Raw genomic sequence first — 23297 nt, forward strand, 5'->3', positions numbered from 1 at the left:
CTGAAAGTATTTGTATGGAGTGTAGCCATGTATGGAAGTAAAACATGGACAATAAATAATTTGGACAAGTAGAGAATAGAAGCTTTCGAAATGTGGTGCTACAGAAGAATGTTGAAGATTAGGTGGGTAGATCACGTAACTAATGAGAGGTATTGGATTGGGGAGAAGAGAAGTTTGTGGCACAACTTGACTAGAAGAAGGGATCGGTTGGTAGGACATGTTCTGAGGCATCAAGGGATCACCAATTTAGTACTGGGGGGCAGCGTGGAGGGTAAAAATCGTAGAGAGAGACCAAGAGATGAATACACTAAGCAGATTCAGAAGGATGTAGGTTGCGGTAGGTACTGGGAGATGAAGAAGCTTGCACAGGATAGATTAGCATGGAGAGCTGCATCAAACCAGTCTGAGGACTGAAGACCACAACAACAACAACAGCGTAGATGATGCTGTGTTCTGCTAAAAGAATGTGATGATAGTGCCTGAAGGAATAATGGAAACTGCCACGCCTCTACTTCCAATTAACAGGTACATTTAGCCTTATCTGCTAAATTACAGGCAACCTTGGCTAGCCTAAACAGGGAGAAAGTTACGGTTCCGTCTGGCCAGTAAGGACTGGTCTCACGTTTCTGAGGTTGGGGTTTTCGTGAAGTGGCCGCAGTTCTGCTATGTGGGACGGGTTAAAGTCCCTGCGCCGCGAGAAAGCAGTGACAAGAAATTGAAAGTAATGGATCAGCCTGCGAGTAATCGCCGTCATCCGGATTATTATAATCAGTTAAAACAAGGCTCAGAAAATTCCTCTGCTTTGTCAAGCCTACCGTGATCTCTGAATGCAAGGGAACATTAATTTGAAACCCTTTAATTAATGATTAATGTCATAATCGACTTTCAGAGTGTTGAAACTTCCTGGCAGATTAAAACTGTGTGCCCGACCGAGACTCGAACTCGGGACCTTTGCCTTTCACGGGCAAGTGCTCTACCAACTGAGCTACCGAAGCACGACTCACGCCCGGTACTCACAGCTTTACTTCTGCCAGTACCTCGTCTCCTACCTTCCAAACTTTACAGAAGCTCTCCTGCGAACCTTGCAGAACTAGCACTCCTGAAAGAAAGGATATTGCGGAGACATGGCTTAGCCACAGCCTGGGGGATGTTTCCAGAATGAGAATTTCAGAGTGTTATTTGGAACGACCAATTACGTATATCAAATTATTCTTACATTTGCCTTCCGTACGAATCAACCATCGGGAAATCAAATTATATTTGGGGAACTTTCTCTTTTCAGGAGAGTTGGACATGCCGGCAGTCGTCCCTACTTCACGTCTTATGGAAGGCTAGTGAAATGTCTCTGCTCTATACGTAATCACGAAAAATGCCCCCACACCGTAGTATCACCTCCGACCTACTTTATTATTGACACTACATTGACGGTAGGTAATGTTTCCACGCATTCGCCAAACCGAAACGCTTCTGTCAGACTGTCACGTTGATCATCACATCAGATCATTCGCTTTTAGTCACCCCCTGTGTAGCGACGTCTTTCTTTATCCCACGTCCAATGTCGCTCAGTACTGGCTGCAGAAATATGGGGCTTATGAGGAGCTTCTCGATCATGGTACTCCCCTAAGCACAGTAATTGTGTTGAATGGACTTCTGGTAGCGCTTTGGACCTCAAGAGTGATTCCTTCCGCTGAACTGAAGCGATTTTTTACAACCTCCTCCCTTAATGTTCGACGGTCCCTTCCGTTACTAAGTCAGTTCTATATGGTCTTAGTTTAGCTGTAGTTGTTCCTTCACGTTTCCTCTTCACAGTCATATCACCAGAAGTCGACTTGGGCAGCCTTAGAAGGGTTGAAATGTCCCTGTTGCATATGTTACACAGAGGACATTCGGTGACGAGTCCACGTCCGAAGGTACTGAGCTCTCCAGACCGACTCAATCTCGTATTACTGCTTCTATACTGAAAACACGATATTTTTCATCTCCTTCTAAACTGGTGGGTGCGCCTCTCGTCACATCTAGTGGTCATCACCGCAACACAAAAAGGTGTCTCAATGCTTTTGATCAGATAGTTGGTATACACGTAACTGTACACTGGATGAACCCGAAACCCTGAAAAAATTTCGGAGTCTCTTCAGAGATAGTTTCTGTTATTTGTAAGAGACCCGTGTTTTCCAGTTGCTCGTTACAGAGTAACAATTTAGTACTAAGTTATTCAGTTTGTTACCACAACTGCCCTTATTTCTGTGAACATATTTTCACAACAATGATAAAGCCTGTAACATGCGATCACGAAAATGTACAACATATAACAAACAATAAGTAATGAATAAACCGTCAGACGCAAAAGTACTGCGATGTTGCCGTCGCTTCCGGAATAGCTCAGCGGAGAGTCGTTTCGCTTTCAATGAACCTGCACAGGAGGTGCATATCGGACAAATAATTCTGTCCACTCTGCTACGTATTACTGTTATCGTATAACTAATATTGTTGCGGAAACAGGCAGAACGAACCCGTACTGAATGCAAACTTGAAGTTGAAGGGCAAAGAGGCTGTTTCTGTAATCAACATAGGACGAAGAATTCCGCCTTATGCAAGACACCTTTTATCTGTTATGTTTCACCCATGCGTGTTTCAGCACTTTTCGTGCTATCTTCAGTGGGTTATTTTTTATTTTCTAACCTACAAGGTGCTATAGGACATTTATTTTGGTAGCTATTCTGCTACACAATCTACAACTTCTCATGGTTCGGTGTGGTGCTCTCTCATATGTTGTTGGCGAAGTGAATAGGCAGATTTCGTGATCTATGGTCGCTTGACACTGCAGTTTCCCCGGTTTTTCAAAAGATAGGTCACGAAATCAGCCTATTCACTTTGCCAACAACATATGAGAAATCACCACGATATCAAAAACCACGAGAAGTTGTAGACTGTGTAGCAGAATAGCTACCAAAATAAATGTCCAAGAGATCATGTAAGAAAAAAAAAAATTAACCCACTGAAGATAGCACAAAAAGTGCAGAAACGTGTGTGGGTGAAACAAAACAGAAAAAGGGTGTCTTGCATAATGCTTAACAGATAGTCCACACAACTTCACCGAGAATTCATAGCTGTATAAACATTGATGCATAAAGATATGGGACCTATTATGGCAATATCGGTACAAAACAAAAGCGTGATGTAATATCTAAAGAGGCACTGAACAAATAAATCTTGCAATACAGTATGTTCAAATATTAAAACTATGTGATTATATGTTCTACAGGTTGCTATGTGATATGGACAAACTGGTGAACAGAGATGGGTCGTTTGCGAACTAATGGGTCCAAAGGAACGGTTCACCAAGATGAACGAAAGGAGTGAGGAACGAATTCTAAGGAACGGTCTTTTATAGTTCACTTCGGTCGCGGCTTTCTACTTATAGTTCCTGGGAACGGGAAACGGTCGTTCTCGTTCCCGCAATGGCAAGTCGGCCAGTCTCGTTCGAGGGGACCTATTATCTTTCCGCCATTTTGCCTATCGGTACGGTGCGCGAGCGCACCGAACGGTCTTCTTTCCGAAACAGAGCCCCAACATTATTCAGTAAGCATTTCAAAGCCGATGCCGAACGGTCCTAACGAACCGAAACGCTTTTGTCGGTTCTCCTCGCGCCGACCAATGAAAAGCAATCTGCCTCAGATCCGCGCATGCGCGCTGCAGCGCCACAGCAGCACGAATTCGAAGCAGTTAGCAGCCCACACAGGCACGCCATTCTTCAGTGAACCAGAAAGTGCGGTTAGAGTACGTAATACTGTTCAAATTTCGCTGACCACGTGCTCCCATGAATGCATGATAACGATAGAATAGTGGCTGTGTTCTGGAAACTGTCGTAAACATCACATTATGTCATTTTATTCTCATTCACAACGACGTCTTGTTTTGGATTTTACGTTTCGGAATATGAGTTAGGAATGGAGTGTAGTACCAAATTATATAAATACTTCTATAGAAACACCCAAAAATTTCGTCATTGTTTTCTGTTTTCCGTCGTTCCTGAGGTACGTTCCATCTATGCACCTAATTGAAGGCTATGCCTTTCGCTTCCTTTATTCGTGATGATGCTTCACAAATAAAACAAGCGAAACGCGTATGGGAATAAACTTCCCTCAATTAGTTGCTGAGATGGAACCCATCTCCACGAACCCGAAAAATGGTTTAAGACAGTGTCAAAGAATAAGAAGATGCAAGAATGTGGCTGTTGCTCGCTTGCTCCAACCTACTTCCCTAAATGATAGCCGGCCTGTGTGGCCGTGCGGTTCTAGGCGCTTCAGTCTGGAGCCGCGTGACCACTACGGTCGCAGGTTCGAATCCTGCCTCGGGCATGGATGTGTGTGATGTCCTTAGGTTAGTTAGGTTTAAGTAGTTCTAAGTTCTAGGGGACTGATGACCACAGATATTAAGTCCCATAGTGCCCAGAGCCATTTGAACCATTTGAACCCTATATGATACATCAACTATATGGTTTATAAAAACAAAATTTAAAAAATCGCCTTTTCGAGAGCGTGCGGCGAGTGCAGCTATAGAAATTTGTTGTAGTTTATAAAATGTATCTGATGAATCAATATATTTCATATATGGTGCTATAGATTGAAAATATTGTGGCCGGAACCTTTCATCTCTGTTGTCAAGGATTAGATCGCAGATAAATACTTGTGACAAGCCAGAGTATAAAGACGATTGCTGCTAGTTTCATTCGCAATAATTTACGTTGTGCTCTTAGATTCCTGTCTGACCACACTGTCGGAAATCGCTACGTATTCTGTAAAAAAAGCCGAATTATTTGTGACAAGAAGTAGTATAAATGTCACTGTCAGTTGTTTCACGCACAGTAATTTCATCTTTCATTTCTTAAACACATGGAAGTCACGAAATCGAAGATACTCGTTACTGAGAAAGCGCGCACGTGTAAATTACAAGGAATATTTCAGAAAAATGCTTAACTTCGACGATTAACGAAGTTTCAGTCTGTTTTGCAAACACGAAGACGAAAAAAAAATTTCGCTGCCGGCGGTATATGAACCTACGCCCTTTTTTTTTAATTACACAAAAACATAAACAAAAATGGCTAGCTTATAATGAAATCACGTAAATAAGGTGACAGATAATTGCAGTCATAAATTTCGTTTCCTTTGCTGAGCGTCTTTTTAATTAGAATCCATGCTGGTTCCCATGTGCTGCTGAGGTTTAGAGCACGGGCGACTAGGGCGGACGAGGCAATTACACCGACGCCACCTCAGACGCCGACGCCAGCGTCTCACCAAACGATGACGCGCGGGCGCGGACCGCGGAGAGAGCGCCTCGCGAGGGGAAGGGATTTAAGTCAGCCGCCAGCACTCAGGAGCTCAGTTCGTCAGCGCACCTGACGATGGTGACATGTCTGACCGCCGAAATACTGTGCCGTTGGACACTATTGACCGACAGTACACCCGTGAAATGTTCCAGCAAAAAATACGCTGGGAGAAACTGAAGAATGACAATAAGTAAACCATTCGTGGAAAACAGTTCGCGAAGTCACAAGTAATTTTAGCTAACACTGATGTAATACATGTAAGCAGAGCCGATATCTTGATGTTTAATGATTCTAAAACTATTAACTGCATCGCTACGGTCGCAGGTTCGAATCCTGTCTCGGGCATGGATGTGTGTGATGTCCTTAGGTTAGTTAGGTTTAAGTAGTTCTAAGTTCTATGGGACTGATGACCTCAGATGTTAAGTCCCATAGTGCTCAGAGCCATATTTCACTGCATGAAAATAAGAGGTATTTTGAGAGAATATGGATCGAAATCTTTTTTTTTTTTTTGATGTTGTAATCATTCACACTAACAACCTAACCTAACCATATTTCCGATAAAGGAAAATAGTCTATTATGAACTCACTTTCCAACCTGACACGTCCTGTGAAGATTCTTTAGTAACAGAATCACAATTCAAAGCTAAAACAGCTCATAATGTTTAAAATGACAAATTATAGTTGTAAATAAAAGATAGCTAACCGAATGAAAGGGTCATGCCGAAATCTAAAGCCTCTCGGTTAGTGCACACCTTGTGAATGACTTCCTTCAGGATAACGACATTACTGGACTAGAGTGGCCAGCATGTTCTACAGACATGAACCCTACCGACCATGCCTAGGATAGACTGAAAAATACTGTTTATGGCCGGCCGCGGTGGTCTAGCGGTTCTGGCGCTGCAGTCCGGAACCGCGGGACTGCTACGGTCGCAGGTTCGAGTCCTGCCTCGGGCATGGGTGTGTGTGATGTCCTTGGGTTGGTTGGGTTTAAGTAGTTCTAAGTTCTAGGGGACTTATGACCTAAGATGTTGAGTCCCATAGTGCTCAGAGCCATTTGAACCATTTTTTTGAACTGTTTATGGACGACATGACCCACCAACCACTCTGAGGGATCCACGCCGAATCGCTGTTGACTAACAGTTCCTTGATGAACTTGTGGATAGTGTGCCACGACGAATACAGGCATGCATCAATGCAAGAGGACATGCTACTGGGTATTAGAGGTGCAGTAGTCCGGACCACCCTCTCTGAACGTCTCGCGGTATGGTGGTACAACGTGCAATGTGTGGTTTTCATGAGCAATAAAATGGGCGGAAACGTTGTATATGTTGATCTCTATCCCAATTTTTTGTACAGGTTCCGGAACTCTCGCAACCGAGGTGATGCAAAACTTGTGTGTATAACTGAGCAGGGTGATTAAAAAATTCCTTTTGCAGGTTTCCAGAGGTTGTAGAGGGGACTTAGTAGATGAATATTTTATAAGAAACCCATGTTTGGAAACCTACCTTCTGGATGTGAAACCTGTCGGATCACTTTCAAATCTCTCGCTTCAGGGCACACACACACACACACACACACACATACACGACGCAATAAGCTATTGTAGTGTTGGCAGAAGAGCCAACACCGTGTTGCTAGAGGAGGCCGAAATGCACGCTATAATCTCACGCAGGATGGCGTGAGGTCTGGAACAGTTAAAGGAGATGAGTCTACTAAATAAAGTACGTAGTTGATGTAATACTTAACTTTAATCCATAATTGGAGTACATCGGTCTGATGGTTCATGCTTCATTAGATACATAGCAAAGGATAAATGGCGCCTTGCTAGGTCGTAGCAAATGACGTAGCTGAAGGCTATGCTAACTATCGTCTCGGCAAATGAGAGCGTAATTGTCAGTGTAGCATCGCTAGCAAAGTCGGCTGTACAACTGGGGCGAGTGCTAGGAAGTCTCTCTAGACCTGCCGTGTGGCAGCGCTCGGTCTGCAATCTCTGACAGTGGCGACACGCGGGTCCGACGTATACTAGCGGACCGCGGCCGATTTAAAGGCTACCACCTAGCAAGTGTGGTGTCTGGCGGTGACACCACAGCTATGACCTGTGTGCTGGAACACATGACATGGGCAATATTTCAGGTACTTGTCCTCGGATCATTTGCTACATGACGAAGGACGTTCACTTCAAAGTTGAGAGTTTAGAGCTTCCTTAGAGCACCATAGCCAACTCTCGTAGTTTAGAACGTACCAATTTCTTGCAGCCGTTGTTGTGTTCGGACAAAGCTGTTACGTGACGATAACATAATTAAAACAGGGACTGACGACTGCGTCCTTTTCTCAGCATGTGAGCGTAACGTGTGACGTGGGAGATACGAAAGTGATGCGATTTTCAGATATTGTATTTCCAAATGTTAATTCACCGGATGTGGGTTCTTTGACAAAACTTCGTCTACTAATTCCACCATACAACTCCTAGAAGTCTGTAATAGAAATTTTGAAGCACATCGTTTATCAGACAATTGCCGGAACTGAAGTACTCTGAAAGAGTATGATGACACATCTTTCCCGGCAGATCGCGGAAACACCCACTATTCTTTCCTACAACCGCGTGCCATCTCACGACAACCGCTGTATAGCAGACGAGAAAAATAAGTTAACAACATTGGTTCCTGGTCGTTTCGCTTATGTTTCTTTAATCTCGTTACATACCGCCGTATGTTCTCCCTCCGTTTTGAAGCTCGCGACCTTGATTAAATTTAAGACTGAAGAAAACAGGTGTCGACTCTTATTTTTATGGTCTACGATGTGCATTACTTTTTTAAATCTTTTTTGATCACCCTCTTCCCTTTCGGCGAGTGCGTGCCTTCCGTCGTTCGCTGCCGGGCCGTAAATTTATAAATGGATTATAAAAATTCGGGAAGGCTTTTAAGAGACACCCTCATCCCGGAATATCTGTCGCAGCAAATGGGTTGCAGAGTGGGGGCGGAAAGCTGAGAGTGAGAAGAGGGCACTAAAAAACAAAAGTGATGATGGGAGGGGGTTCGCGGCACGCGGAGCCCTAAAAACGCACGTTATACTGAGGCAAAAAATAGTCAACAGAGGTTCGGTGAAAAGTTAGTGTTGTGCATTGTGGCTTATGGCAGGCTGAAAGACTGGAATGCAGGCAAAAATTTTTGATGGTGGAAAAGAGGCTTTTAGCGGCTGCTCTCGACTCTGGAAGTCGCCGCAGCTGCCAGTCCACACTCTCCAAACGCCTCTGATGTGCTCACGTAGGGGCTCCCTCTACTAACCCAGACCCCTTTCCCGACCACTCAGCCTGGAGTGCTGTCATCGGCACTGCGGACGTTCAACAATTTCCGCCTTGTTTCAAAATCAGAAAGTGTGCTCAAAACGATCGTATTTTCTGTCTTGTTTGCAAAGACAACATAGTTGTTCCACTTTTCCATCTCTTCGCCCCATAATGTTCTTATTAAAAAGAGTGCATGTAAATTAAAATATCATCCATCAGGCAATTATTCGGGAAAGAAGGGATAGTGTGTCCGAGAAAGAGAAGGAAAGGGAAGAGAGGAGAGGAGAAGAGAAGAGAAGGTAATGTGACTGTGAAACTTGTACGTTTCGGCATGCTAAGAATCTAGCTACTTCTAACATTACTTTCATTGACTTTCAACTTCAGCTCAATTTTCTTACATTATTCTGGAGGGTTTAGTTCGAGATACACTAATTTGGAAATTTTTGGTAAGGACTGTGGGCCCAAACTTCTGAGGTCATCGGTCCCTAGGCTTACGGGCTACTTAATCATGCCCGGGGGAGGACTCGAACGTCCGACGGGTGGGAACCGGGCGAACTGTGACAGGACGCCTCAGACCGCACGGCTACCCCGCGCGGCGATATACACTATCTCATCAGAAGTATCCGTACACCTATTAGGGGACATTAATATAAAGTGTGTCCACCATTCACCTTGTGGTGGCTTGAACTGTGCTATGGTGTTTGGAATAATCTTGAAATAATGACAGCCCGTTCGTCCTCAAACCAGATACTGAGGTGCTGAGCAAAGTCGACGTTCTAACTCATCCTACAAGTTTTCCATTGGAATTAGGTCAGGATTCTGGGCAGGCCAGTCCATTTCAGGAATGTTGTCGTCCACAAATATTGCCTTATAGATCCTGCTTTACGACAGAGTGCACTGCCATGCTCTGACAAACAGTCGTCGTCTACGAACTGTTCATCTACTGTACGCAGTATACGATACTATGAAACGTGTTCAAATCTTTCCTCATTTGCCCTTCACTTAAGTGCCACAAGGGGACCACATCTTAACAACTAAAGACGCCCTCATGCTATAACAGCACCACCTCCATGTTCCAACGTTGGCACTACACATGACTGCAGGTAGTACTGTCCGCACATTCGCCAAACCCAAACACTTTCATCTGATTGCCATAGGATATAGTATGATTCATCACTTCAAAGCAATCATCTGCAGTCATTCACTGTCTAGTGATGTCGTTCTTGACACCACTTTCAGCCTCACTTGGGTGCAAACCACAGAAATGTTTGGCTTACGAGGAGCTGCTATCCCACTGCAACCTGTTCTTCTTAACCCCATAAGCAGTGTTACTGAAATAGGTGGACTGCTGGGAACACTTTGGAACTCACGAGTGGTGCCTTCCGCTGACTACATGCATTTTTAAAATAACACTCGTAATGTTCGACCGTTGCTGCCTTCAGTATATGTGGTCTGGCTGGTTTAGCTATAGTTGTTTGCTTTTTTGTTTGCGTTTTCACTTCACAAACACGTCACAAACAGTCAACTGGTCAGCTTTATAAAGGTTGAAATAACTCTGATAGATTTATTGTCAGGTGACATCGAATGATTCGCTCAATTTCGAAGTCACTGACACTGAATTTCCTGACGGAAGCATTCTGCTCTTACTGCTTCTCTGCTGACAACACAGTAGTCACCGCCTTGGATGGGAAATGGAGTACGAGGAAAGCATCTACATCTACATCTACATAAATACTCCACAATCCACCATACGGTGCGTGGCGGAGGGTACCTCGTACCACAACTAGCATCTTCTCTCCCTGTTCTACTCCCAAACAGAACGAGGGAAAAATGACTGCCTATATGCACCTGTACGAGCCCTAATCTCTCTTATCGTATTTTTGTGGTCTTTCCGCGAAATGTAAGTTGCCGGCAGTAAAATTGTGCTGCAGTCAGCCTCAAATCCTGGTTCTCTAAATTTCCTCAGTAGCGATTCACGAAAAGAACGCCTCCTTTCCTCTAGAGATTCCCACCCGAGTTCCTGAAGCATTTCCGTAACACTCGCGCGATGATCAAACCTACCAGTAACAAATCTAGCAGCCCGCCTCTGAATTGCTTCTATGTCCTTCCTCAATCCGACCTGACAGGGATCCCAAACGCTCGAGCAGTACTCAGGAATAGGTCGTATTAGAGTTTTATAAGCGGTCTCCTTTACAGATGAACCACATCTTCCCAAAATCTACCAATAAACCGAAGACGACTATCCGCCTTCCCCACAACTGCCATTACATGCTTGTCCCACTTCATATCGCTCCGCAGTGTTACGCCCAAATATTTAATCGACGTGACTGTGTCAAGCGCTACACTACTAATGGCGTATTCAAATATTACAGGATTCTTTTTCCTATTCATCTGCACTAATTTACATTTATCTATATTTAGAGTTAGCTGCCATTCTTTACACCAATCAAAAATGCTGTCCAAGTCATCTTGTATCCGCCTACAGTCACTCAACGACGACACCTTTCCGTACACCACAGCGTTATCAGCAAACAGCCGCACATTGCTATCCACCCTATACAAAAGATCATTTATGTAGATAGGAGACAACAGCGGACCTACCACACTGACTAAAAGATCGGAGAGGCTGATATGACCTGTGTTTAGACATCGGGGAATAACTTAAAAAGTTCTAGAAGAAGCCGTAGAGGTCATATCTATGGGGAAAGACAGAAATTATAGTATGTCTTACAAATAATCGGGCCTGATAGTTGCACGTGCACCGCAAAGATGAAGTGGCTGACATGGAAATGGTAGTCGAGGACTGCATCAGACCATACGGATCAGTGAGAAAGAACTGAAAACGGATATGGGTATGAGCAAGGTGTAGTTAAAAGACGTACCAACCCACAACTGGATTCTTCTTAACAGTTTAACATACCGTCTAACGAAACAAATATACACTACCGGCCATTAAAATTGCTACACCAAGAAGAAATGCAGATGATAAACGGGTATTCATTGGACAAATATATTACATTAGAAATGACATGTGATTACATTTTCTCGCAATTTGGGTGCATAGATCCTGAGAAATCAGTACAGGTACAGCAGCCCATGCAGCTTCAACACGATACCACAGTTCATCAAGAGTAGTGAGTGGCGTGTTGTGATGAGCCAGTTGCTTGGCCACCATTGACCAAACGTTTTCAATTGGTGAGAGATCTGGAGAATGTGCTGGCCAGGGCAGCAGTCGAACATTTTCTGTATCCAGAAAGGTCCGTACAGGACCTGCAACATGCGCTCGTGCATTATCCTGCTGAACTGTAGGGTTTCGCGGGGATCAAATGAAGGGTAGAGCCACGGGTCGTAGCACATCTAAAATGTAACGTCCACTGTTCACAATGCCGTCAATGCGAACAAGAGGTGAACGAGACGTGTAACCAATGGCACCCCATACCATCACGCCGAGTGATACGCCAGTATGGCGATGACGAATACACGCTTCCAATGTGTGTTCACCGCGACCATCATGATGCTGTAAACAGAACCTGGATTCATCCGAAAAAATGACGTTTTGCCATTCGTGCACCCACGTTCGTCGTTGAGTACACCATCGCAGTCGCTCCTGTCTGTGACGCAACGTCTAGGGTAACCGCAGCCATGGGCTCCACAGCTGATAGTCCACGCTGCTGCAGACGTCATCGAACTGTTCGTGCAGATGGTTGTTGTCTTGCAAATGTCCCCATCTGTTGACTCAGGGATCGAGACGTGGCAGCACGATCCGTTACAGCCATGTGGATAAGATGCCTGTCATCTCGACTGCTAGTGATACGAGGCCGTTGGGGTCCAGGACGGCGTTCCGTATTACCCTCATGAACCCACCGATTCCATATACTTCCAGTAGTCGTTGGATCTCGACGAACGCGAGCAGCAATGTCGTGGTATGATAAACCGCAATCGCGATAGGCTACAATCCGACCTTTATTAAAGTCGGAAACGTGATGGTACGCATTTCTCCTTCTTACAAGAGGCATCACAACAATGTTTCATCAAGGAACGCCGGTCAACTGCTGTTTGTGTATGAGAAATCGGTTGGAAACTTTCCTCATGTCAGCAGGTTGTGGGTATCGCGCCAACCTTGTGTGAATGCTCTGAAAAGCTAATCATTTGCATATCACACCATCTTCATCCTGTCTGTTAAATTTCGCGTCTGTAGCACGTCATCTTCGTGGTGTAGCAATTTTAATGGCCGGTAGTGTATAATAACTGAATTCTCATTTCGGTGATATACTAATAGTCCGTATTTGATGTTCATGATCAACACACCGTGCTGTGAATCATAACTTTATAACTAACTTGAAGGAATTGCGATGGTGAGTACTTAGCAATCGAAATCGTTCAACTTTGCCATAACGTCAAGTGCGATCCAGGCAATTTTAATGAAAACGTACTTAAAGGGAGAAGCATTCAATGAAGAAGAAGAAATGACCAGAAGGATTTTTAGTATAAATGACAGGATCAAATAACATTGTGTTACCCTTCATCTGTCCGGAAATTGTTTCTTCATCGGACGGCGAAAGACACCAGAGGTCCATGAGAGCTAAGGAGTAATAACGGTGTTCACAAGTTCAGCATCAGTTGTGCTGTGGACAGGTTGCTGACAAGCCCACTTGGCGACACTCTGGGGACGATCCCCACGCACCCGTGCTGAGCGAGTTCCAGCCGGAATCTGGAGCGCGGGCAGACATTGAGGCCGACGACAGGTGGAGGCGTCGTGCCCTGGGACCGCCGCCAGACAGCAGCACTCTCGCCGGAGAGCGTTCCCTGGTCGCCTGTCCTCGCCGGATCAAATTTGCAGGCGACGCCGGAAAGCACTCGTCGGCGTCGGCGTCGGCGTCGGAGTCTGTCGCTAAAGAGCTGGAGGCGTGCAGCGCCCCTGGAGGCCGTCTGCTGGCTGTTACAGCGCAGGGCGGCAGGGCGCGCAAGGTGGGTGGCGACCCGCTCACGCAGCTACAAGCCGCATTGTGGCACAGCAGGGTGAAGTACATTCCTAACATCTGCTAATACTCACGACCTTACTTCTTAAAAATATCCTCTTCATGCCATCCCCGTTTTCAAGAAGTGTAGTCAAGCATATTCTCATAACTACAGGGCTATATCAGCGACATCATTTCCATGTTGAATTAAAAAAAAAGAAAAAAAGAATTGGCTCTGAGCACTAAGGGACTTAAATTCTGAGGTCATCAGTCCCCTAGGACTTAGAACTACTTAAACCGACCTAAACTAAGGACATCACACACATCCATGTCCGAGGTAGGATTCGAACCTGCGACCGTAGCGGTCGCGCGGTGCCAGACTGAAGCGCCTAGAACCGCTCAGCCACACCAGCCGGCTGAATTTTACAAGTTTGATGAACACCCTTCTGGAGTGTGATAATTTTTTGTGTATCCGCAGTCAACTATCTTATAGTACACGTCTCTTCCTATTCGTCTACACTAAGTATTCGAGCACCTGACTGAAAATGACTTACAAGTTCGTTGCGCCCTCCATCGGCAATTCTGGAATTCAATATGGCGTTCGCCCGCTCATAGCCTTGATGGCAGATTCCACTCTCGCAGGCATACGTTCGATCAGGTGCTGGAAGGTTTCTTGGGGAATGGCAGCCCATTCTTCACGGAGTGCTGCACTAAGAAGTATCGATGTCGGTCGGTGAGGCTTGGCACGAAATCGGCGTTCCAAAACATCGCAAAGGTGTTCTATAGGATTCAGGTGCATTCAGGTGCATTTGGATAAGCTATCTGGCTGCATATTTGAATATGAAAAACTACAGTAACAAGTGAACCTGTAACAATGAATACCTAAGCTACCTGACTGCATTTTTGAACAAGAATTTACAAGTGATACAGAATCTGACTTGGGCAACGGAATTTACTGGATTAGAGTACGTGACATTTTGTGGTGTGTCAGTGTCTCTGTTTTGGTCTTACGTTTTGCACTCACCTCTTTAGATGACTGCCTTTTTCCATGTGTTTTACAGCAATTCTCGGCAGGATGGAGGAGCAGCGGCTAAAGCTTATTGTTACTGAGAATGAATTTAATAATAAGGAATTTGCTTCGGTGCTGTTAACTGCTAAATAACGTGTGAGAAGGGATTTCATAAATTAAGTCTATGGCAATACTTCAGAATCATCATGACCAACAATAAACAATGACAATTACAACGCGTAGGTATCAATAATGACTGAGTGCCAGATTAACAAATTATTTCAATTTCAACGTTACATTAACATTTAATAACCACTGCATTTATTTATTTATTTGTTTGATTTCGTGAATAATTATCATTATTTGGATGATAAGGAGGCTTCTTTTGCTGACAAACAAAACATGGAATTATTGCAAACTCGGACTATGAATAACGAGCCTAACCCTGCAATTGCTTTCGCGCAATGCTTACGAATTTAGCCTGGAGTTGGATCTTCAAGAGTAGTTAAACTATCTGAATCTCTCCTTGGTATACAGGGTGGTTCATTGATCGTGACCGGGCCAAATATCTCAAGAAATAAGGGTCAAACGAAAAAACTACAAAGAACGAAACTTGTCTAGCTTGAAAGGGAAACCATATGGCGCTATGGTTGGCCCGCTAGATGGCGCTGCCATGAGGCAAACGGATATCAACTGCTTTTTTAAAAATAGGAACCCCCATTTTTTGTTACATATTCGTGTATTACGTAAAGAAATGAGAATGTTTTAGTTGGACCACTTTTTTCGCTTTATGATAGATGGCGCTGTAATAGTCACAAACATATGGCTCACAATTTTAGACGAACAGTTCGTAACAGGTAGGTTTTTTAAATTAAAATGCAGAACGTAGGTACGTTTGAACATTTTCTTTTGGTTGTTCCAATGTGATACATGTACCTTTGTGAACTTATCATTCTGAGAACACATGCTGTCACAGCGTGATTACCTGTAAATAGCACATTAATGCAATAAATGCTCAAAATGATGTCTGTGAACCTCAATGCGTTTGGCTGCTACTGCTACTGATATGCGGATTAGCCGCGACAGCAGCTAAAACGCCTACTAGGGCATCATCATTTGTTGCAGGCCGTGGTTGACGTTTCACATGTGGCTGAACTCTTCATGTTTCCTTAAATAACGTAACTATCTAGCGAACGTTCCTCTCAACAGCGAGTAGTTCGCCTTTCGTAATTTTCGCACATGCATTTTGGCAAAGCGCTGACGCATATTGTCAGGCTTCAACCGCACGCGAGCTATGTAGCGAACGTCCGTCATGTTGGAAGTACATCGCCATCCTGTCATGCAGTGAAATATCTTGTAGTAAGATCGCTAGAACATCACGTAGGAAATCAGCATACATTGCACCATTTAGATTGCCATCGATAAAATGGGGGCCAATTATCCTTCCTCTCATAATGCCGCACCATACATTAACCCGCCAAGGTCGCTGATGTTCCATTTGTTTCAGCCATCGTGGATTTTCTGTTGCCCAATAGTGCTTATTATACCGGTTTACATTACCGCTGTTGGTGAATGACGTTTCGTCGCTAAACAGAACACGTGTAGAAAATCTGTCATCGTCCCGCAATTTCTCTTGTGCCCAGTGGCAGAACTGTACACGATGTTCAAAGTGGCCGCCATGCAATTGCTGGTGCATAGAAATATGGTACGGGTGCAATCGATGTTGATGTAGCATTCTCAACACCGACGTTTTTGAGATTCCCGATTCTCGCGCAATTTATCTGCTACTGATGTGCGGTTTAGCCGCGACAGCAGCTAAAACACCTACTTGGGCATCATCATTTGTTGCAGGCCGTGGTTGACGTTTCACATGTGGCTGAACACTTCCTGTTTCCTTAAGTAACGTAACTATATGGCGAACGGTCCGTACACTTGGATGATGTCCAGGATACCGAGCAGCATACATAACACACGGCCGTTGGGCATTTTGATCACAATAGCCATACATCAGCACGATATCGACCTCTTCCGCAATTGGTGAACGGTCCATTTTAAGTCGGGTAATGTATCACAAAGCAAATACCGTCCGCACTGGCGGAATGTTACGTGATACTACGTACTTATACGTTTGTGACTAGTACAGCGCCATCTATCACAAAGCGAAAAAAGTGGTCGACTAAAATATTCGTATTTCTTTACGTACTACACGACTATGTAATAAAAATGGGGGTTCCTATAAAAAAAAAACGCAGTTAATATCCGTTTGATCTATGGCAGCGCCTTCTAGCGGGCCAACCATAGCGCCATTTGGTTTCCCTCGTCAAGCTAGAGACAAGTTTCGTTCTTTGTAGTTTTTTCGTTTGACGCTTATTTCGTGAGATATTTGGCCCGGTCACTATCTATGGACCAACCTGTATAAATTAAATCAGTCCTTGAGTGTGGTAAGATCTGCCATCACCGACCTGAGGGGAACGTGACACGTCTACTGTCTCCGGGCGACACTACTATTGCCACTCTCGCAGACAGACCTCGTCTAACAAAAATGCTTAGATTCGGGCTCCCATATTTCGCCGTCAGATTGTTACTGTCGATATCTGAGTGCTTACACAATTCAGAACAGCGCTGAGTATATTGTTTTCAACGTAATGGAGCGTTATGACGCACTGCTAAGGACCGGTGCGGTGAGCAGGGGTTTCCTTTGTGCTCAGCCCCCGGGTGCGGTGCGAGAGCTGCGGTAAGTGGCCCTGGCCCGAGCTGGAACAGGAGACGGCGCGCCACGCCACTTTATGACAGCGGGGCTGTCCTTCCGCCTGGAGGCGCGGCGGTGCGACACGACGTCTGGGATTATTAGTTTCCGGCCGTGGCGCGGCGCGGCGGCCTCACGCTTTCATTACGGCGGCACGACCTCCGCCGCGCGTAACGCGAGCCCGGCGGGCGCCGCGGGGTTCCCGACGGCCCGCGCGGAATTAGGCGCGACGTTGACGTTGCGCTGCCGCCGCTGACGTCACGCCGTCCCGGGGCCGCCGCCGCCGCCACTGCTGCGTGCCGGCGCGCGCCACGGGGGGCTGCCGCTCTGAGAGCCACCAGACGTGTGCCGGCAGGAAATTATGCTGGCTGCCTCAAACTGAGGGATGCGAAATGCAGCCGCGGAGGCAGCGTCACTAGCAATGAAGCTCTGCTATGGACTCTGTGGTATCTGCATTGCCGAACTTGGTCTTTTAGGCTGCGTTCGCAGAGGCACGGGCAACGGTCGTCAGCCGCCGTCTCCACAGGTCGCCCAATCATCATCTTCATCTTGGACAGTTTCCAGCCACTGGCTGGGTCTGTCGGGAACACAAGCCTCTCCATCGTGTTCTGTCTTTCCACCGTTCCCCCTCTTCCACCTTCGTCCAGTTCTCTCCTCTTCTCATCACACATTCCTTCACTCCCTTCACCCATCTATCCCTTGGTCTTCCTCTGGGCCTCTTCCCCTCCAGTTGCAGATTAAGCATCCTCTATGGAATTCTTCCCTCATCCATTCTCTTCATGTGTCCATACCACTGCAGTCTTGATTTTTCTATCCTGTCCTGTACTGGTTCCTCCTTTACTCTTTCCCTCACATACACATTTCACAATCTGTTTCGTCTTGTTACACCCAACCTGCTCCTCTGGAACTTCATTTCACTAGCCTGTATTCTACTTTTGTCGCTTTCGTGCATTACCCATGTCTCACTTCCGTATGCCAATATGGGGACAAAGTAGGTTCGGTATATAATTCCCTTGGATTTCTGTGGCACCTCCTTGCTCCAAATAAGCCCCCTAATGCATTTGTAGAACTGCCCTGCTTTTCTGCACCTTTCATTTATTTCCATTGCGTTTCCCCCCTTACTTTCAATCACGCTTCCCAGGTACTTGAAGTTCTCTACCACTTGTAGTTTTTCTCCTCCACAAGTTATATCCACATTTGGCCTATTCTTCTTCCTTGTTGTGACGATTATTTCACTTTTCTTTGCAGAGAAATGCATTCCATATTGTGCTGCCGTTGCCTCCCATGCATCTAACTGCTCTTGCACCTCCTTCTCGCAATTTCCCCATAACATCAGGTCATCGGCAAAAAGCACTGCTTTCATTTTATGATCTCCAATTGTATCTGATACTTGCTGTAGGACTTCATCCATAACAATAATAAACAATAAAGGCGAAAGTGCACTTCCCTGTCGCAGCCCATTTTCCAGCTTGAACCATGCAGTACGTTCCCTCCCCACTTTCACACAACTCTCACTTCCCTCATACATTTTTCTGACTTTTCGTGTTATCTCTTCATCTATCCCTTTTGCGTTCAGCACATCCCAGAGCTTGTCCCTACAGATACTGTCATACGCCTTCTCAATATCCAAAAAGGCCATGATTAAGTCCTTCCCGTACTCATAGTGCCTCTCCTGCAGTCGCCTTACCGCAAATATGAGGTCCGTTGTTGATCTTCCCGGTCTGAAACCGTACTGCTCCTCTTGCAGTCTACTTTCAATACTGCTTCTTATTCTCTTCTCCAGGATCTTTTCATAGATTTTTCCACAGTGGCATAGCAGGGTGATTCCTCTGTAGTTCTCACATCTCCTTTTATCCCCTTTCTTGAAAATCGGGGCTATAATTCCTTCCTTCCATACCACCCTCAGCACTCTGTATAGCCACTGGGTTCCTACTTCTCCTGCTGCTCGTATCATATCCACTGTTACTTCGTTCCAACCTGGTGCCTTGCCCCCTTTCATCCTCTTTATGGCTTCTTCCACTTCATTCCAAGTTAGATCATCAATTTCCCCACTATTAGGTCGCCCAATAATGTCGGCAAACTACCAGGGTCACTCCAAAAGAAATGCGCACTATTTTTTTAAAAATCCATCTTATAGTCTACATGTTTGAAAGTTTTACAGAGCGTAGATACATCATTTCGGAATAATATTTTCATTTCTCCACATAATTTCCATCCCTCTCAACTGCCTTTTGCCATCCTGGAACCAGCGCCTGTATACCCGCACGGTAAAATTCTGGACCAACCTGTTGGAGCTACTGTTTGGCAGCGTGCACAAGGGACTCATCATCTTCAAACCTTGTTCTACGAAGAGAGTCTTTCAGTTTCCCACAGAGATGATTGTCACATGGAGCCAGGACAGGACTGTAAGGCGGGTGTTTCAGTGTTGTCCATCCGAGTTTTGTGATCATTTCCATGGTTTTTTGACTGACATATGGCCGTGCATTGTCGTGCAACAGCAAAACATCCTGCTTTTCCCGATGTGGTCGAACATGACTCAGTCAAGCTTGAAGTCTCTGCAGTGTCGTCACATATGCATCAGAATTTTGTGCAGGGAGGAGACCCCCCAAGACGGATTATTGCCGACAAAATTTTATTAAATAGAATTTTCCATGCATAAAATATTCGGCCGTAGCCGGCTTGGGCATACTGTGGTGGAAGGTGCTGGCCGGAAGACCATGGTCGGCACATTCCTGCCACGTGCTCCTCGGTCAGACTCAAGTCCCACGGGTTGGTTGTGCTGACGGGGGTACGCTACTAGCAAGGCGCGTTGGCGGAATCAATCCTCCAATCAGAGACTAATCGTGTGATCACGTGGGGACGCGGCCGTGAGCGGCGAGGGCGGCTTGGAAACAGCTCCGCGCTCGCTTAGCTTCTGACCTCGGCCCCGAGTAGTCGCTACTCTAGCCTTTGCCTCTCTGATGAGCAGACAGCAACCCCTCTTGGGGCTGATCGGCCTTACGTAGGCACCCCTGTATCATCATTACAAAAATAAACTGGGTCCATTCCACTTCATTACTTCTTATTTTACAACGCCCTCCGCTCCTGACCTCTATCCTGACGAACAATTTATGGTGGTTCCACTTGGCATGATGTTCACAAGCAAGAGTCCTTCGGAATCGAAAAACACCGTAGCCATAACTTTTCCAGCAGAAGGTGTGCCTTTGAATTTTTTTTCTTGGGTGAATTTGCATGATGCCACTCCAGTGATTGCCTCTTCGTCTCTGGTGTAGGATGATGGAGCCATGTTTCATCACCTGACACAATTCTTCCAACAAATTCGTCTCCACCATTCTCGTACTGTTCCAAAAGATCGCTGCATACCGTTTTTCTTGTTTCTTTGTGAGCCACTGTCAACATCCTGGGAACCCACCTGGCACAAACCTTACTTAACGCCAACACTTTCAGTATTCTGCAAACACTTCCTTCCCATATTCCAACGCAGCGTGACAATTCGTACACTGTGATGCGCCTGTCAGCAGTCACCAATTCGTTAACTCTCTGCACAATTCTATGACAGCACTTTGCTTCTGACGAACGTCAAGTGTAGCAGTCATCTTGAAGACATGATGTGACGGCGTCACTCACGGGAACAGGTTGAACTAACCACTGCATCACACTCCTGGCCTTGTGACATGGATTATTGTCTCGCCGAAAAATGATAACAAAATTGGGATGAAGGGATGTATATGGTTTGTGTACAGTACTCGTTGCCTGTCATGGTGCCTCCCACGAGCTCCACTAGATCAATAGATGCCTAAGCGAATATTTCCCAGAGAATAACGGATACACTGACAGCTTGTGTCCCTCCTGCAGTATAGGTGTCATGGAGCTATTGCCGTAGGAGGCAACGGATTGGTGCCCATTTCAGTCATAGTTGCCGATGTTGTGGTGTTAACATTGGCACCTGCATAGGTCATTGGCTATGGAGATCCATCGTTAGGTGTGTTCAGTGCACTATCTGTTTAGACATACTTGTTCTCTGCCCAGCATTAAAATCTGATGTTAGTTCCACCACAGTTTGCCGCGTGTCATGTTTTACTAGTCTGCCCAGGCTACGATGTCTGACATCTGTAATGAGAGGTGGGCGCCCAACCCCAGGACGCCTCGACATGATTTACACCTTGGTTTCGACACGTGCTGCAGTCACTCACCACAGCACTCCTCGAACACCAGAAAAATCGTGCGGTTTCCGAAATGCTCGAGTCAGGCGTCCGGCCGATCACAATCTGCCCTCAGTCAAATTCAGATAGATCGCACGCCTTCCCCATCCTACACACGGAAAGCATGCACACTGAATCTACATGCACTGTGCATGTCTCTGAGTGTCAGTCATTCCTCACTAGGTGACGCTGCCGTCACTTGGGCGACTTTATATTGAAAGTAGGTCAGTGGTCATTATGTTCTGGCTGATCAGTTTATACATGTCTCGAAAAGAACGTGGCGACTACTGTATACTCTGATGCCATTTATTGGAATTACCAGAAGGGTTTTACGACTATATTAAATGAAACATTCTGTTACATACTCCAGATGATTCATAGCGACCTTGAAAAGCAAGATTACAAACACTGTTTTGCTAAATTTATTTGAAGTTGTACAAACATACACTATGTATCCGTACATCCCCAAAAAACATAGGTTTTTCATATTAAGTGCATTTTGCTGTCACATACTGCCAGGTACTCCATATCAGCGACCTCAGTAGTCATTAGCCATCGTGAGAGAGCAGAATGGGGCACTCCGCAGAACTCACGAAAATCGAATGTGGTCAGGTGATTGGGTGTCACTTGTGTCGTACATCTGTACACGAGATTTACATGCTCGTAAAGATCCCTAGGTCCACTGTTTCTGAGGTGATAGTGAAGTGGAAACGTGAAGGTAGACGTACAGTAAAAAAGTGTGAGAGATCACAGGGCACACTCACTTCTGATTCAGTGTCATTCTACTTAATGTTCTTAATGAAGATGATCTTTATTACGATCTGACTTCATACATCATGATGAAATGGTGGGCAGTAGTTAACGCTCTTGCTTGTGTGCTCTAGTGAAGGAATAGTGGTAAGCTCTACCTGCGGTCAAAGGAATAGGGTGCCAATTTAAACGATTGCAGTATAAGTGTATGGCGACTGAGGGACGAAGGGAGTACGTTTCTTCTGCGGAACCTGGGTGAAAACATTTCCAGACTACCGAGTTTCATGGTCTCATTGTGAAGACACGTTGGTTGGCGCCGGTTGGTCGACAGCCATGTCCAGGTAGGCTGACTAGGGCCCAGAACTCGCCGCTGCAATGGCCAGCGCATTGAAGACCTGCAATAAAGCAAAGGATGGGCCCTTGTCAGGCAGGAAGCCCACGACACAACTGTGAGCTTTCTGCGAATTTCCGCGTGACAGGCAACAGGCGCCCAGACGTCCAGACTCTGTTACAAAACATATTTGTGAAGGCACGAGGCTTTTAGCGAGAGTATGGCCCTTCTTTGGAAACTTCGAAATGGACGTAACAGGGGAGATAACGATCTTTTTATCCAGGACTGTGGTCGATCCTGGTCATGTCGTTAGCAAAAGACATGGCGTAAACGTGTGGGAAAGAGGCCGCGAAGCTGACTCTTTTTTTCTCTTTCCTCCCAATTAACATTAAAGTCTCTGATTGGTCAAATAGGTGTATGCAGAGCAAAGAGCAGTCTCCCATATTCGAATGTGCCGCTCCAGTTCGTGATTGGCTTGTGCTAAAGTGGGAGAAGTCTAAGATGTAAATGTGCTTTGCTACCGAGCTGGCGAGGAAAGCGGAGAGAAAGAGAAGTGGTCACTCTTGTAATGGCGCTTTGCTAGTAGTGAAATGCAGGTCTCCACCTAAATGGTGAGACTTGTGTCCTTTGCTATTCTGCCGCTTAGAGCCTGTGCCAGTCACCTTCTGAACCATCAGGGGTACCGCTTCTAG

General features: G+C 45.6%; 1 non-coding gene across 1 annotated transcript; it reads right to left on the bottom strand.

Annotated features, from left to right (window-relative positions):
- Positions 1-921: 921 nt before the first annotated feature.
- Trnas-uga (transfer RNA serine (anticodon UGA)) lies at positions 922-996 on the bottom strand. Its single transcript has one exon. It is a non-coding gene; the product is annotated as a tRNA-Ser (tRNA).
- Between the last annotated feature and the right edge of the window lie 22301 nt (positions 997-23297).

Source organism: Schistocerca cancellata, chromosome 8 (assembly GCF_023864275.1).
Source record: "Schistocerca cancellata isolate TAMUIC-IGC-003103 chromosome 8, iqSchCanc2.1, whole genome shotgun sequence".
NCBI lineage: Eukaryota > Metazoa > Arthropoda > Insecta > Orthoptera > Acrididae > Schistocerca > Schistocerca cancellata.